This window comes from Fukomys damarensis, unplaced genomic scaffold (assembly GCF_012274545.1).
Source record: "Fukomys damarensis isolate Sample0158 unplaced genomic scaffold, DMR_v1.0_HiC HiC_scaffold_9, whole genome shotgun sequence".
Taxonomy (NCBI): Eukaryota; Metazoa; Chordata; class Mammalia; order Rodentia; family Bathyergidae; genus Fukomys; species Fukomys damarensis.
The window spans coordinates 25,969,291-25,985,789 of record NW_022900921.1 but is presented as its reverse complement, the minus strand read 5'-3'; positions in this window follow the sequence as shown (position 1 = coordinate 25,985,789).

The following is a 16,499-nucleotide window of genomic DNA, read 5'->3' as shown; positions in this document are numbered from 1 at the left end:
TGTGTGTGTGTGTGTGTGTACATGCACACTCATATGTATGTGTGTGTGTGTGGGCAATATTTTACTATTTAAAAAGTGCCACAAAAAAACTCTGAGGTAGAATGCTCAGGGTGTAGTGAATAATAACATTGGTTCCATTCAAGCAAGCACCAAAAAAGCAACAATTCTTTAAATAAGCAGGGATCAGGTATATTTTAGTAATGTGTTTACTCTGTGGGTCACAGAAGAGGTTAAATAACAATTTGTTGTAAAAATGTCTCCCAAGAGTACTATCTGTTGTTCTCCCACATGTTGTTGGAGGAAGGGGGTGGCTCTTGGGGCAGGCATTGGGTTGCAAAGAAGGTCAGAGAAGTGGGGTTTAGGCAGACACCCGGGCTGTGGGCAGCTCGGTATTCCACCACCATTCCCACTTATTCTCATGTGTGAACCTCCTGTGCAATGCAGGGCAGCTGTAACTCCAATTTGGAGAGAATGTAGGACATTTTGCTTCCCAGTGGATTTCTCTCTCAGGTTCTGGTGGGGACTTCTGGCAGACACTGTATAAACCCAGAAGGGAACAGATAACAGGCCCTTGGTTGTTCACACATTTAGTTAGCTGCTCACTCACTCCTTCAAGTATTGACCAATACACATGTTGTCTCAGGGCGCGCTCCCCAGGAAGCAGACCGGAGGTTTATTAGAGAGCAGTATGCAATCAACACTCACGGAAGATTGAGGCAGAAGTGGTATTAGACTCATGGAGATGCACAGCTGTGATATAATCTCAGTGGAAGCTTCCGCCCATTCTAAGGGAGTTTCAAAGATTGGATGAGTCTTCAGAGCTGTCTTGAGCAGGCACAGAGGGCCAGACCTGAATATCCATACTGTGGTTTCACTGATGCATCCCCAACACCAGTTTATATAATGGATGCTGAATCCTCGAATTCATAGATGAACAGATTTGGAGATGGTGTTTTAGGGTTAAGTAGGATTAGAGAAAGTCGTGAGGTGGAGCCCTCATGATGGCATTAGTGGCTTTGTAAGATGAGAAAAGGACACCTGAGCTACCACACTTGCTCTGTCTCCCCACGTGATGCCCTCTGCCTCCTGTGATACAGCAAGAAAGCTTCACTAGATGCTGAGTAGGTGCCAGTGCCATACTCTTGTACTTTTCAGCCTCCAGCATTGTAAGCTAAATAAACTTTCATTCTTTATACATAACCAGTATCAGGTATTTTGTTATAGAAACAAAAAATGGACTGTGACCAAAACCAAAACCAAAACCAAACCAAAGCAACAACAAAAAAATCAGATGCTAAGAAGTGTAGCTGTTTCTATACCCAAACTTTGTAAATGTGTAAATGGCTAAAATAAACTCCTTGAGGATCAATCATCAGATTTGGGCTGCCTTGGGAAGGGGGTGTGACAGAGTTCAAGGTAATTGTCTTTGGGAGGTGAAGACTGTCTCCTGGCAGCAGTGCAAGTGTCTGGGGTCCTTTAGTCCTGAAAGGGCATCAGATGGCACATTGCAGTGTCTACTACACACAGGCTTTAATATACTCACTCATTCAGCAACTCTTGTCTTTGGGTTTCACTTAACACTCACTTGTCTGTTCATTCATTCATTTAATTTATAAATGCCTCATCTCTACTTAAACCATCTGGTGGCTTCTTTTGGCATCTCAAGTCCGTCATGACCCCTGCTCTGGCCCCTCTGGACCTTTGTTGGATAAGACCTTTACCTTCACTCACTGTGCTGGGGCCACCTTGGCTTCTTCCTTTTCTTTGAATGCACCAAGATTTCCCTTGGTTCAGTAACACTGCATGTATTTCTGTCTATATCTCAAATCCTGCCCTGGGATCTTTGCATGGCTGGTTACCTCTCTTCCTTTGTGTCTCAGCCCAGAGTGTTTCTCCTCAGGAGAGCCTTTGTAAACAGTCTTATCTGTGGTGACTTAGCCTTTACCACTCTTAACTTTCTCTAATCTACTGCCCTGTTTTATTTTCTTTGCACTCTCTGTCACTTTTTGAAATTACCTTGCCCATTTCCTTATTTGTCCATTTTCTCTCCCTTTCCACTGGAATGAAAACTCTATGAGGGCAAAGTTTTTGTGTGAGATTTATTCATGTCAATTACTCAGATTTTTTTAGCTAGAATAAGTAAATGATTCACTGATATTTCTATTGACTCTATGCATTTATATATATGAATATCTTATTAGTTACTTTGTTCATTAATTTGCCTATTTATTTACTCAGTAAACATATACACATGCCACATTTATCATAAGCTCCATAAAGATATTCTTAGCAACATTATTGAAAACAGCATAAACACAATTGGATGAAAAAATCTAGAATAACCTGGAGCATTATTCTAAGAAATTTCCAAGGAAATTATAGAACATTGTGCCAAAAATGAAGTCCCTTTTGCAAATGATATTCTGCTATGACTTTGAGGCAGTGTCATAGCCTAGAACAAGGCCAATGGTCTATGAGGACTGTGTGTAAAGCAAGTTTGACTAAATGGCACATGCAGAGTGGTAACAGCTAATGCCAGAGGCACCTGCTTCTAGGTAAAACTAGAAGGAAGCAAGAAACAAAAGGACAATTACTCTGAAAGGAGGGGTGGAACATTTTAATAATTTTCAAATACTTTTTTTAGCACTGTATCACATGCTTTCAGAATAAGAAAGGCATTTCAAAAATGTACCCAGTGCCCAAGACAGGAGAAGATGCATGCTTTGGGTGTGAAGTTTACAGTTGCCCCTCATACTCATAGTTGCCTATGCGCAGATTCAATCAAATGACGGTTAGAAACATTTTTAAAAATCACATTTGTAACAAATAATTACAGACTCCTCCCCATCATCATTCTTGAAACAACACAGTGCAACAACCATTTGCACAACTTTTACATTGTATTAGATATTTAAATTAGACAAGAGAACATGCATGGATTATATACAAACACCGTACCATTCTTTATGAAGTATTTGAACAATTGTGGATTTTGGCATTCCAAGGTGTCCTGGAACCCATCCCTGTGGATACCAAGGGATGACTGTATTTATAAAGCTCCTTTTGTGTGTGCATTATTATTATTATTATTATTATTTTTTGGCGGTACTGGGTATCGAACTCAGGAACTTGCACTTGTGAGGCAGGCAGTGGCACCGGAGAGGTAAATCCCCAGCCCTGTGTGTGCATTTTTTGCATGTAACACTCAAAACACAATCTTATGAAGAGGGTAATATCATTTATCAAACCAATCTATTATCTATCTATTAATTTGGTACATGTGGTCTCCCCCCAGATTTGTGAATATATTAACATTATCCGACAAAAAGGATTTTGTGGTGAGATTAATTTAAAGTCTTGAGATTGATAGGTTGATGGCCCTGGACTATTTGGTGGCTCCATTGTAATCACAAGGGATTTTAGAAGAGAGAGACAGCCAAAGACAAGGTGATGTGAATAAAGGAAGCCGAGTTTGGACATATGAAAAGCAACAAGCCAGGGAAAGAATTTCAGCCTATAGAAGATGGACAAAAGGATGATTTTCCCCATAGTTTCCAGGAAGAATACCTACCTAGTTTAGATTTCTAATCTGTGAAACTGTAAGAAAAACACATGTATTAAAGTTTTTGGTGATTTTCTACAGTAAGAGTAGAGATATAGAAAACAAATATCGTGGATACACAGAAGCTCAGAAAGATGGAATGACTTGTCTGGGGTCAGTGGCGCTGTTAGGACTGACTGAGAGGGCATAGTTTTAACCTTTCCCTCCTCCCTGCTCCTAGATACTACTTCTCTATGCAGTGCAACCAAAGCTGGAATTCTTTTCAAGGAATTAGCTACAATGTGCTAGATACCCAAAGGTATCTGATTATTGCCTTACTTTTCAGGGGCTTAATTCTAAGGATTGGGGCAAACAGCATAAATTTCCCTTCCTCCCTTGCTTCTTTCTTCCTTTCTTCCCTTTTCCTCTATATTTATTGAGCACCTGCTTTATGCCAGGCTATGCCTCAGGATCTGAGAACACACTAGAAATGAGATGAACCAAGTACCTGTCCTTTGGGACCTCATGCTGCAGTTTGGTCGAGATTCCCTGTCCCATAGAGAGGATAATATTATTCAAGGCACCTGCTTCCCAGAGGTAGGAATACCCAGGAGAAAGTACTTGTAAAGGAGCCGGAGGCTGTGATGGAGTGGATGTAGGTACAGTCTAGGGTGGAGAGTGAGCATTACATGGGGACATTTATAGCCAGGCATTGCTGTACAGCTTGTGTGCACAGGAGCCACTCCTTGCCACAAACGGCTGTAACTTATGACGAGCAGAGCTCTGCCTCCCTCGCTGGTCTTGCTCCCTACCAGCAGACACACCTACCTAGCACTGTGCACAGTGAAGTGTAAAAGAACAGGCCACAGGGATGCGTGAACCCAGAATACTAATTCTTTTATCTGAATCTCAAAGTTCCCTCAACAAAATGATCAGTGAAATAAATGAAGGGCTGCAGCCTCATCTTTACTGCAGATGTTAGATGGGGGTGTGTGTGTGTCAAACACTTGACTTTGTAAAGGAGAAAAAGGAGAGATTTTGCCTTAAAAAGAATCTTGGTTTCTGGATTCTTCTCAAACTCCTGAGGTCTGGCAATCCCTGGCCTGAATTTCCTAAGGCCACATACATCTGGCCTTGAGTGGTAGCTGCTTCCTGTAGGCCCTGTGTGCTCCTGCCTGAGGGCTGGTGGCTCTGCCCACCTTTACACCACCAGGTTGTTCACCTTCCCAGCTTCCCTGCTTCTGCAGCACATTCCAACTGCCAGGTCCTGCTGGGACGGTGCCTGCAGTCCCCGCCTCAGGAATGTGTCACCTCACCAACCAGGCCTCCGGCACAGCATGCATCCCAAGGGACAACAGTCCTACAGGCGAAGAACAGCTATAATTCTAGGAGGTGAAAACTGATCAGTCAGTAGTGGCAGAAACAATCCCATTTCCTTCTGTGATAGGGCAAGGACTCATGGAAGCCACTTCTTGGACAAGTCCTTTCCTTTGTTTGGGCCTCAGTTGCCCCACTTGCAAAATACAGTAGCAGGAACTACATATCTGCAGAGCTTTTCCAGTGTGTAGATGTTTGATCCTCTCTTATACACATGCACAGGAGTGCACAGAATATATCATATTCTTGCACATAGACACCTTTGTACATCTTCCTGTAAGTGGTTTTCCATCTACCCACTAGAAGCCCTGGCATCGTCTCCAACCTGCAGCACGTCTTGCAAGCCCTCCCTCTGTCTGTTTCCTTTGTGACTAAATCCAGCTATTAAGCTTCAAATCAGTTACCTGCTGGCATTGTGTAAGGGTGGCAAGCAGAATTAGTCACTTAATCTCCTCTCTTATCAGTGTTCTCTCCCAGTAACAGAAAACATGAGATTGTTCCTTGGTACAAGGACAGGGCTCAGATCCCCACATTGATAGTGCAGGAAGGTCAACCAAGGCTTTGTTCTCCTCACTACCTGGGTACATGGACTTGTAGGAAAGAAACAAATGGCTGCAGGGACAGTAGCTTCCCATCCTGGCCCTTTGTGGGTCCTGAACGTAGGCCAAGCCCTTCGCTTCTGGGGGTCTCAGTCCTCCTCCGTATAAAATTACATGCTGATCACTGACTCTAAGAGCTCCAGGAATGTCCATGAGAATGGGAGGTAGCACCCTAATTAATATCACTATTTTTCCATTTTCTTTATTGGCCTTTCTTAAAACAAAGTGACTTTTTGAGGGCCTGGGGACATTTAAAAATGAAGAAATGCTAATTCAAGAGTCAGAAAGACAGTAATCTCTCTCTTAAACACGAAAAAGGTGTTCCAAGTCCCACAGAAGATCGCTGAAACCACAGGTAGCCTTGAACCCTATACATATAAACTATGATTTTATCCTTAGGTACATCTCTACTATAAAGGATTATTTATAAACTAGGTACTGAATGATATAAACTGATACCAGAATGAAACAATTATAACAACATACTATAATAAAAGCTGTGTGAATGTTCTCTCTCTGTCTCAAAATATCTTATTGTGCTGTATGTATTTTTGGAACACAATAGCTTTAAGTAACTGAAACCATGGATAAAGGGGGACTGGTGCATTAATTTACATTGAATAATTCATGCTATTAGACCAAACTACTATAATGTATGGGTGCTGTTCCTAAGACAATGACTACATTTATTTAAGAACTATTAGGTAAGGCCCAAATAGGAGACACACAATAAAAGCTGTGAAGTGAGCATCTTCTCTTTATAGCCCATTAATAGCTATAGTACCTTGTTTGCTGATTAGTCTAAATTTGAGGCCCTCCATGAGCAAGTGGCCTGGGCCTGAAGCACATTCAGGCCTGGCCTGTGTCTACTCAGGATTTCACTGCCTTTCCTGGGTACTGGTAGGGAAAACTCCCTATGAAATGGCTTCCAGATAAGAATCCCTTCACTTTGAAGCCAATTTCATGGTGTCAGACCAGGGACCCATCTGCTTACACTGAGGCCCACACTCTTGCTTTTACTTTGTTAAAATCTAAGCCTTTTCAGGGAGGGCTGCCAAAAGGTGAATTCAGTCAGTCATCTTTTAGTGTGAATTAGTTCATCCACACTGTAGCAATGTGGTAGACAGTTGAGACTAGTTGTACTCAAAACACAAGCACAGGACACCAGACACTGACTTTGGCTCTGTTGGGTGGAAAAAGCCACAAAACCAGGGGCCAATTTCATTTCTATTCTACTAAGTTTTAGTCCCGAGGTAGTGAGTAAGTCATTTAACTCCTCTCCAACCATGAGAAATAAAGGAAATAAACATATTCTCCAGATGGTGAAAATTCAATAAATTCTTCTAGGCATTGCATTTATTTGATTGAGTCTCCATTCTCTCAATTAGCAGGTGGAAGCAGCCAAGCAAGAAGTAAAAATTTCACATGAAATGGTGCATGAGATGAAGATAATGAAACATGATATTTAAATATAAAATGACTGGAGTGGAGAAGCAACTTAATTTGGTGACAAGAAAATTGCTTTCTAAAACGGTGTTTGAGGCCAGGCATGGTAGCACACACCTGTAGTCCCATCCAGTTGGGAGCTGTGGCCAATTTAGAAAACTTAATAAGGCCCTGTCTCAAGAAAATAAATACAAAGGGCTCAAGATGTAGCTCACTGGTAGGATATCCTTGGGGAGGAAAGAAGAAGTCATTCTGCATTGTCCACTGATCTCAGTCTCCACGGAGACTGCTTCCGAGTCACCCAAGATCACCATGATCTGTGGGTGCTTAGGTCCCTTATGTTAAAGTGGTGTAGTATTTTAATATAACCTATGTATATCCTCTGGAATATTTTAAGTCATCTGTAGATGGCATATAATACCTAATAGTATATAAATGCTACACAAACAGCTATTATACTGTATTGTTCCAGAAATAATGACAAGAAAAAATTCTGTGTATGTTCACTACAGATGCATTTTTAAGATTTACTTCTTTACTTGTTTACTTATTTATTTTACTCTCTCACTGAGCTGCATCCTCAGCCCTTTTTATTTTGAATAGGGTCTTGTTAAATCGCTGTTATCCAAGCCAGGCTCAAACTTGTGATCCTCCTGCCTCAGTCTCCCAGAGTACTGGAATTACAGGCACCATACTTGGCTTTTAAAGCTATTTTAAATTATTAACTGTTTGCCCCTGAGGATGGAGGGCTGACTGCATAAGGAAGGAGTGGTATAGGTACGAGGAACTATGCACACAAAGGCTTTGAGTGGGCATGCATGGGTATGAAAAACAGCAAGGCTGTCAGTGTGGCTGAAGCCAGGTAAGTGAGGGGACATGTGGGTTTGGTGAGGTGGGCAGAATCCACAGTGTACAAGGCTCCATGGCTCATGCTAAAGAATTTCCTTTTTATTCCAAATGAGCTAGAAAGCCACTGGGAAATTATTATATATGAAAATATTTTAATTAGACAAAAGAGTTTTGTAGACTCAAAGGCACAAAGGAAAAGCATTATTACTATTATCATTATCGTATGTGTGTGTAATAATTCCATTCCTCATCCACAGACTCGGCCAACCAAGGACTGAAAACATTCATATAAATTGCATCTGTGCTGAACATGTACAGACTTTCTCCCTTGTCATTATTCCCTACAGAGTACAACTATTTATATAACATTTATAATGCATTAAGTATTATGAGTAATCTGGAGATGAGTTAAAGTATGCTGGAGGATGTGCACAGGTTTTGTGCCAACGCTATCTCATGCTATATAAGATACTTGAACATCACTGGATTTTGGTATCCTGAAGGTGGGAAGTCTGGGAGCCAGTGCTTCACCAATATCAAGAAATGACTGATTGAAACTATTAGATTGGCAGCTTGACCCTCTAATGGCCTCAGTGAAACCTTTCAGAAGGAGGGCTCTGTACTGCTGGCTCTGAAAAGAATCCCAGGTCATGTCTTAGGTCACTCAAGGGAAGTTCAGTGTTCAGAGATCAGGTACTGAGCTCAGTTTGAGAGCAGGTGTCTTAGGGACATTTCCCCTCCTATGGCATTTGTGGCAGAGGTATGCGGTAATTGGTCACATGCCTCAATTTGATGGACTGTTAGAAATGTCTTTGACCTTCTGGGCCATCACACAAGTGCTGCCTCTACTGGAGAATCCACCATCCATCACCTTTGGCAAATTGATTTTTCTGACTCCCCGAGACCACGTACTTGTCACTCTTAGCAAGTTTTTTCTTTTGGGCGGGGTACTATGATAATGATAGACTTCTCCACTTGACTGACAATGCCATGAGTCCAAGGACCATGCTTGTGTTTGTAACCAAGCAAGTGGTAACACTGCAAGAAGAAACATCACCCTGTCCTCCAGTCCCAATGTCATAAAGTACCAAAGGTTTATTCCAACCTACATGTTTCCATCAGAGTCTGTTAGATGTGCCCACCTTCTGGGATGCTTCTCAACTGCGAGCTTCAGGAATAATGGTGGGGGCCTAAGGTCCTGAGACTGGCAATGAGTTGTTTTGGGTGGGAATAAAGGGTGCTACTTCTGCTCACACCTCATTGGCCAGAACCAGTCATGTGTCCCTGTCCTGAAAACCACTCACTCTACAGAAGATGTCCACTCCCTGGAGGATGCTGCATAGTCTCATGGCAGATTTAGCAGAACTTCTCATCCAACCAGGTGACAGAATATACGCTTAAAAAGCAGAGCACCAGGGGACGTCAATTCCCAGAAAGTCCATACTATGACAGTTCTTGAACAACACTGCTATGGCTCTGATATGATTTGTCCTCTCCAACAATCATGTTGAAATTTGATCACCGTGGTTGTGATGTTGGGAAGTTGGACCTTTAAGAGGTCATCACATCATTAACAGGGATTAATGTCTTCCTCCCAGGACTATGTTAATTCTCTTGAAACCAGATCACTTACCTCGAGACCTGTTTGTTGTAAAGCAAGGCCTTTTCTCAAGTTTTGTATTGCCTACAGGCATTAGCTTGCCCTTTCATTGCTATAAGACATGGCACAAGGCTCTACTATGAGTAGATATTGGTACAGTACTCTCATACTTTCAACCTCCAGAACCATTGGGAAAAATAGTCTTTTTCCTTTCATAAATTATCCAGTCTCAGACATTTTGTTATAGCATCAGAAAATGGGCTAACACAGACATTCATTTTACCAAAAAAGCAAACAAACTGCCCCCCCCAAAATACATGATCACCAGCATCCTTTATTCTAAATAACCAACTATCTGGTGAAAATTTGAAGTTTCCTGGGTGTACACTGTGGCTTCCTCCTGAATACCTTTCCAAGATTAATCTTTTCCTCTGGGCATAGATAAATTTAACTTATAAATCATGGCAAGACAAAATGTGGTATGTCCATACTACTATTCAGCCATAAAAAGAGATAAATTACAGATACACGCATTGATGTGGATGAACCTCAAAAAATGACTGTCAGTAAAAGAAACCAGACATAAGAAGCCACTCCACTTATGTGAGGTATCCTGAGAAAGCAAAATGCTGGAGCTAAACAGCAGTGAAGGGTGAGATGGGTGATGCATTAATAATCATAAATGTATGGAAGCAATATCATGGGGGTGAGGCAGATATTTCAGAGCTGATTTACTCAACTTTGTAGATCTCTAAAACATCACTGGATTGTAAGTTTGTAACGAATTTATACAATGTGGAAAATGTGCCTCAATAAAGTTATTTTACTTTCAGAAAATCTAGCATATATATAAAACATATATATATTTCACATATATTTTCACCCCATTGTGTATAGTACATCGGAAAATAAGTTAGAGGCAATGTTACACAAAGAAATAAAATTTCCCAAGGAGTTTCAAACACTTTCATCTAAGTAGTTATCCTTTTGAAAAGAAAAAAATCATTCAACCCTGACACAAAAGCGGCTTTAGATTTTCTCTAAACAAGTTAGCTAGGAAGCCTAACAATTTGTAGGTGAGATTATCTGTAGGTCATCTTTTCCTACACACACACAAACGCAGTAGAGAAGGGGGCTTAGGAAGAAAAATAAAACGAACAATCCAGATTAAGCAAGCTCAGATTTGGGAGTTCTGACCAGGTCTTTGACATGAGCTCTCTCCATCATAAAATGGGGGTAATATCAGCTCCTTGCAGGGCACAGCAACTAGGCTATGGTGGATGATGGAGGAAGTTATTATTACCCAGGCCCTCTGCAGAAAGGCACTGTTTATCTTTAATGATGGAGTTGGGCCCCCCACACCTATGTCAGGCTCCCCCTGAAGTGATACAGCAGGGCTTTTTAAATTGGAGATTATGCTGAAATGCAATTCTGATGCCAGCAGTGCCAGGTGATTCCTATGCTCCACAGCCATGCTCACACTTTTTTGAGTTGGAAGAAGAAATACCAACCCCCATCTGTCAAGGCCTTTAAAGTTCCATCTCTGACTTTTTAGCCACAACCAGCTGATCTCCAGAATTACTAGAAAAGCACAGACACCTGGCTTTGCCTGTAGCTTTATGGAACCAGCATCTATATAGGCTTTGGAGTCTAAGACTCATAGCTTCTATGGGGTTTGGAGATCACTGGTTAAGAGGACCCTGCAGAAGTCATGGAAACACTTTGGACTTGAGACAGGAAGCCGGGCATGTCGTCGCTCTGCTACCACTTTGTGTGTAGTCTTGGTGTGGTCACTTCCTCTTTCTGAGCCTCAGTTTCTCTATCATCTAGACAAAAGAGGGTAGCAAGATGCGGGTGAGCCTACTTCTGTCCCGCCCTTCTGCTCTGTGACGTGGTGAGCCCCACTTGCCTGGCCTACTCCTCATTTCCAATTGGCCGTGGCACTTCTGTGACTCAGAGGAGCAGGCCCAGCAGCCGGGAGGCAGGGAGGGGAGGGACGAGTGCCAGCTTTTCCGCCCTGCTGCCACCGGAGCCGGCGCCCAGCTTGGGCTATTGTACTCATGGGAGGTCTTAGCTGGTGAGGCCGCCAGCCCGACTGCTCAGGCGCCAGGGCTGCTTCATTATTTCATCAAAGTTCATTATGCTGGGGAGGAGACCAGTAATAAAACATGATTACAAGTGTCTCCAACGAGCACTTAAAGACATAATTCGGGGTATACATTCTGCTGCATCCCTGTTTGTGGTCACATAACGCACAGAGATTTGCACCTCTGATCTACACCAGTCTTGGGGTTAATTGAAGTGAAAAAAACACCCGAAGAACTTGATTCAATTTGTCTCAGGACTGAATTTGTTGTCTTATATGAAGGCACGATTTGCCATTTTTTAAAACACACAGTTAATTATGTGTGTAAAAGGCAGGTATGGTGGTGATATAGGAAACACCAAGGGACTGAACGGCAGCCAAGTGTATCAGGTGTCAGTGGCAGGCACCTGGGGAAAAATAGCTTTTTTTTTTCTCTCTTTCCCTTTGCTGCCTTCTCCCCATCCGCACCTCTTTTGCCTTTGTGAACTTTGTGAAATAGCAGCTGGTGAATGCCGGGAAGAAAATGGATGATACTTCCCATGGCAGTGCTAACACAAAAGACCTCTGCCTGTTCCATCCGGGGGCACTGCTGTGGTGCCTGAGTCAGTGCCGCTCTCTGTGAGCAAGGATACTGACTGGCAGCTTGAGCACAATAGCCAGTGATGGGGGTTGGACACCAGAAGGCAGGGTGGTGTATGTGTGGGGTGCTCTTGTGGTGTTATTTTGGTAAATTTCTCTGGGTCGTGGCTGCGTGGGCCACACCTCTCTCTTTGCCTTTCAGTCTGTGGTGTGAGACCTGGTGTCAGCCAGGTTGGTCTCTCTGATTCACTGGGTGCTCTGGGCAGGTTCTCCTCTGGGACCATGGTTTTTGTCCTTGCAAAATAGGAAGGTTGGGTTAGGCAGTGTCTCCCAAATTTGCTTAATCTGAGGATCACCTGAGAAACTTGTCAATTACAGATTTCCCCAGAGCTCGCTTAAGATGTTAGATCAGACTTTCCCTAAGAGAAGACAGCGACTCTGTAGTGAGTAAGTTCTCCACATGATCCCCAACATTTTTTAAGTAATCCTAAATATAGAAGACATTCTTAGGACTAGTATTTGACATGGTATAGATCAGTGGTGGTGAATGTATGGCATACATGCCCTAGGGAACTGTTTGCTGGCATTGAAAGCTCTAAAAGGTTCACTATCATTGGTATGGATGGATAAAAAGAGTTTCTGCCCCCTTTTTTCCCCCACTACACTGCTCCCAATTGTAACCAAACTTAATGGCTGTGTGTGTGTTTATTCACCCAGAGAGATCTGTGATATACATGTTATATAGATATATGTATGTATGTATATAATATATATGTTTTATTCTTTCCCCCTTTACTTATATAAATGATGACATACTATACACACTGTTCTGTATACTCCTTTTCTCATTTAATATGTCTTGGAGGTCTTCCTATCTTAGTTGATTCGGGCCGTAATATAATAGCATTAGCAGAAACTTCTCTTAAGTCAAAGCTCAGTGACTTCTTGTTGGTAGCTTGAAACTGAATATGGTAGAAGTTTTATACCACAGAAAAATGCTAGAATCAAGCAAATCCCAGCTAGAAAACTAATTTTTAAACATTTTACCAGTATACTTTTACTTTCTCTTATTTCTTCGTGTTAAGAACTTGTAACAAAAGTTTTACTTTCATTTAAAAATGGCTGTGTAATAATCTATTGTATAGATTCTTATAGTTTATACACTATGGTTAATTTAACCCATCCCTTTTTGATGGACATTTAGGTTGTTTCTGATCTTCTGCCAATGCAAACAATGCTAAAATAAGCAATTTTATACATAACGTTATTTCACATATGCACATAATTAAGAAACATTCTCAAGAGTGACCTGAGTGGGTCAAAAGTCTATGCATTTGCTGTTTTGATTGACATTGCCAGATTGCCAGCACTCTGCCAGCAATATATGAGAAATGCCACTCTCCTTATACCCTTCACATTATCGAATTCAGTATCTCCATTGCAGGGTAGTATGGGTTTCTTTACTACCAAAGAGGCTGGGCGTTTTTTCACATATGTATTTAAGAGCCACTTAGAGTTCCTTTTGATTAGGAAAGTCTGGAAAGACCAGCCATTCTAATCTTTCTTCACAAATGGGGCCCCAAAGGTCTGGAAAAGAATAAAGAACTAACCAACACCCCTTGATAAGTTACAGCAGAAAAGGGATTAAAATTAGAAGCTACAGCTCCTTAAAATCAAATGGGGCTCTAACGGTATGCAAGTTCACCATCCACTGGATAACTGCAAATTGGGTCAAGTGTTACAAAATAAGCCAGAGGTTGCATACTGGCAGCCCACAGGCTAGATAGTGTTTATTTTGGCCGGCATAGTTTTGTTCCCTTTTAAATTTTAATTTAAAATAGTTGCCAAATCTGAAAATTAGATTTGACATTAAAAATTGTTATTTCTGATTTTGCTTGGGGGAAAAGTAAATCCAACCAAAAGCTCTAGAAAACCTGGAATGAACATTCCATGGCAAAAACCCAGCTGCGGGCAGCAGCTGCCTGTCTATGGGTTGACACACAAGCTCCAGTTCTCTGCAGTCCTCGCCATTCCTTAGCGTCTCCCCTTCAGAAATGCTGCTACCATATGCCATCTGTCGTGTCATTTGATCATTGTATCAGATTTGTATTTTGTTTTTCACTAATCTGAAAATCTGAAATTCGAAGTCTTCCAAAAACCCAAGACTTTCTCAGTCTTGACTGAAAATTCCACACCGTAGAACTTTATTTCATGCACAATATTATTAAAATATGACATGATATTACCATGTGTACAAGGTGCACATGAGACAAATAAATTTTCTGTTCACACTTTGATCACATCTCAAAGATGTCTTATTATGCATGAAAATATTAAAAAAAGAATAACCTGAGTCCTAAATCTGAAATACTTTTCACTAAAATAATTTTGGATTGGGGTTACTCAACTTAAAATGAAGAGTGAAGTGAAGTGTCTCTTGTCTCCATCTCCCTATCAAAATAGGGTGGTGAAAGCCAGATACAGAGAGTTGCACATTTAAAAGACGCGCCTCAGCAGCATCTTTTTTAACCAAAGATATCCCTGTGTGTTTATCAGATGGAAAGGAATAAACAGTGAAGGAAACAAGCATCATCTTAAGAGGACGGAAAACAGACTCAGGTAAAGGCCTGCTGGATTTCCTCATTAATATTGTCTGCCTGACTTTGGAGATGTCTAACTGTGGAGAGTCTTCATGCCTTGATCTCAGGACCCATCAAGTGTCTTTTGGCAGAGGTGGCTTTAGAGTCTCCATGCAGGAGGGGTTTTAAGGGAAGTAGCTCCATGGAAGTGGGAGGTAGAAAAGTTGTTCTGTGTTTTGTTACTCAAGCATGCTGATTTTATCTCCAGTTTTGTTTTCACCAGGGGTAGTAGCTTGGGGAAGATGGTAGAGATAGGGTGACAGAACCATTTATGCCCTCTGTGCTACTTGTGTCTTCATCTCTAATACCCTTGTGCCCAGATTTGAGTCTGTAGAAACATCCTCCTCCCTTTCTAATTCTTTTTTCTTTTCCTTTGAGCTCCTTGGTGACATGTGACAGAGCCAGTTCATTTCCCCAACGAGGATAAGCCATAACAACATGGGGTTAATCCATGTCTCCCAGGCCTAGCCAAGGATATGACTGAAGAAAGCCAGCTTTCCAGCCTCTTGCTCTGTGCACAGAAAGTGATTTGTGACTCATAAAGCAGGCTGATGATGTTGGCGTCAAGTGGGGTGGGTTGAGGCATTTGCACTGTGCATGTAAGTTGTACGGCCCTTAATACTGAACCTAAACTTGTAAGACTGAAAGATCACAGTAAAAAGACCTGAGTTGATTTGAACTATCTTTTAAGGGAAATTGTAGAAGTTCATATATATTCTGTAGGAAGGAGAGATCCTCACAGAGGCCTCGATAGTCAGCTAGATGTCCAGTGGAAGTCTGGGCATGGGGACACACTTCCTGGGCTGCCTCTGTCTACTGGCCAACTATATCACACTCTCTGCCTGCTGTGCTCTGTCCAGGCAATCCAGTGGCAGAGGCCCATGGTAAAGGGTGGGATGCCATTTTTAACACTGGACAGGCATACACAGTGACCCACTGTGGCCAGAGGAGCTTGAGATTGCTTTAACTTTTTTTTCTAGAGCATTTCCAGAAAGCCAGCAATGAAAATAGCTGCCATGTAACTATTTAGCATGGATTATGCCAGACATTGTGCTAAGCTACTGTTCTCATATTTGATTTTCATTTTGGTCCATTGATACCGGCTTTATTTCCAACTCTCTTTTACTGATGAAGAAAAGAAGGTTTTAAGTGGTATGATTCCTGTCCAATGCCAATGTCCAGGAACATTAGGTGCTAGGATGGCAGATGACCTGATCAAAAAGCATATACTCTGAAACAGCTTGGGTTGTGGCAGAAATAACACATTGAGCTTCCACTTGCTGAATTATTTGCAAATATGATTTATTTAATCATTGGTATTATTTTCTGATACTTACAAATCAGAAAATTTTCACTTAAAAATGGAAAGATCTGCTAACCTTGAACCTATAACCATGCAGGGAAATAACAAGAGCCAAGAAAGAGAGCCATGACCCCCAGTTCATTGAGGTCTTCACTACTGCCTACTGTCTTGGTGCTGGTTTCCTAATTCACTTTACTTTTCAGCATTACACACAATTTCAAACACATAGAAATGTTGAAAGAATTATGTAGCAAACACCCAATACTTAAACTTTACAATTAACATTTTACTCTACTTTCTTTATCACTTATCAGCCCATCCAGCCTTTCCTCCATCTATCGCCTGTTCTGATGTATTGGAAAGTGAGTTATCAACCCCAGTATGTTTTGCTCCCAGACACTTAATGTATCTATTATTCACAAGAGTTCGATATTTGTTTACAATTCCTTTTTGGGGGATGATATTTATATGTAGTGAAGT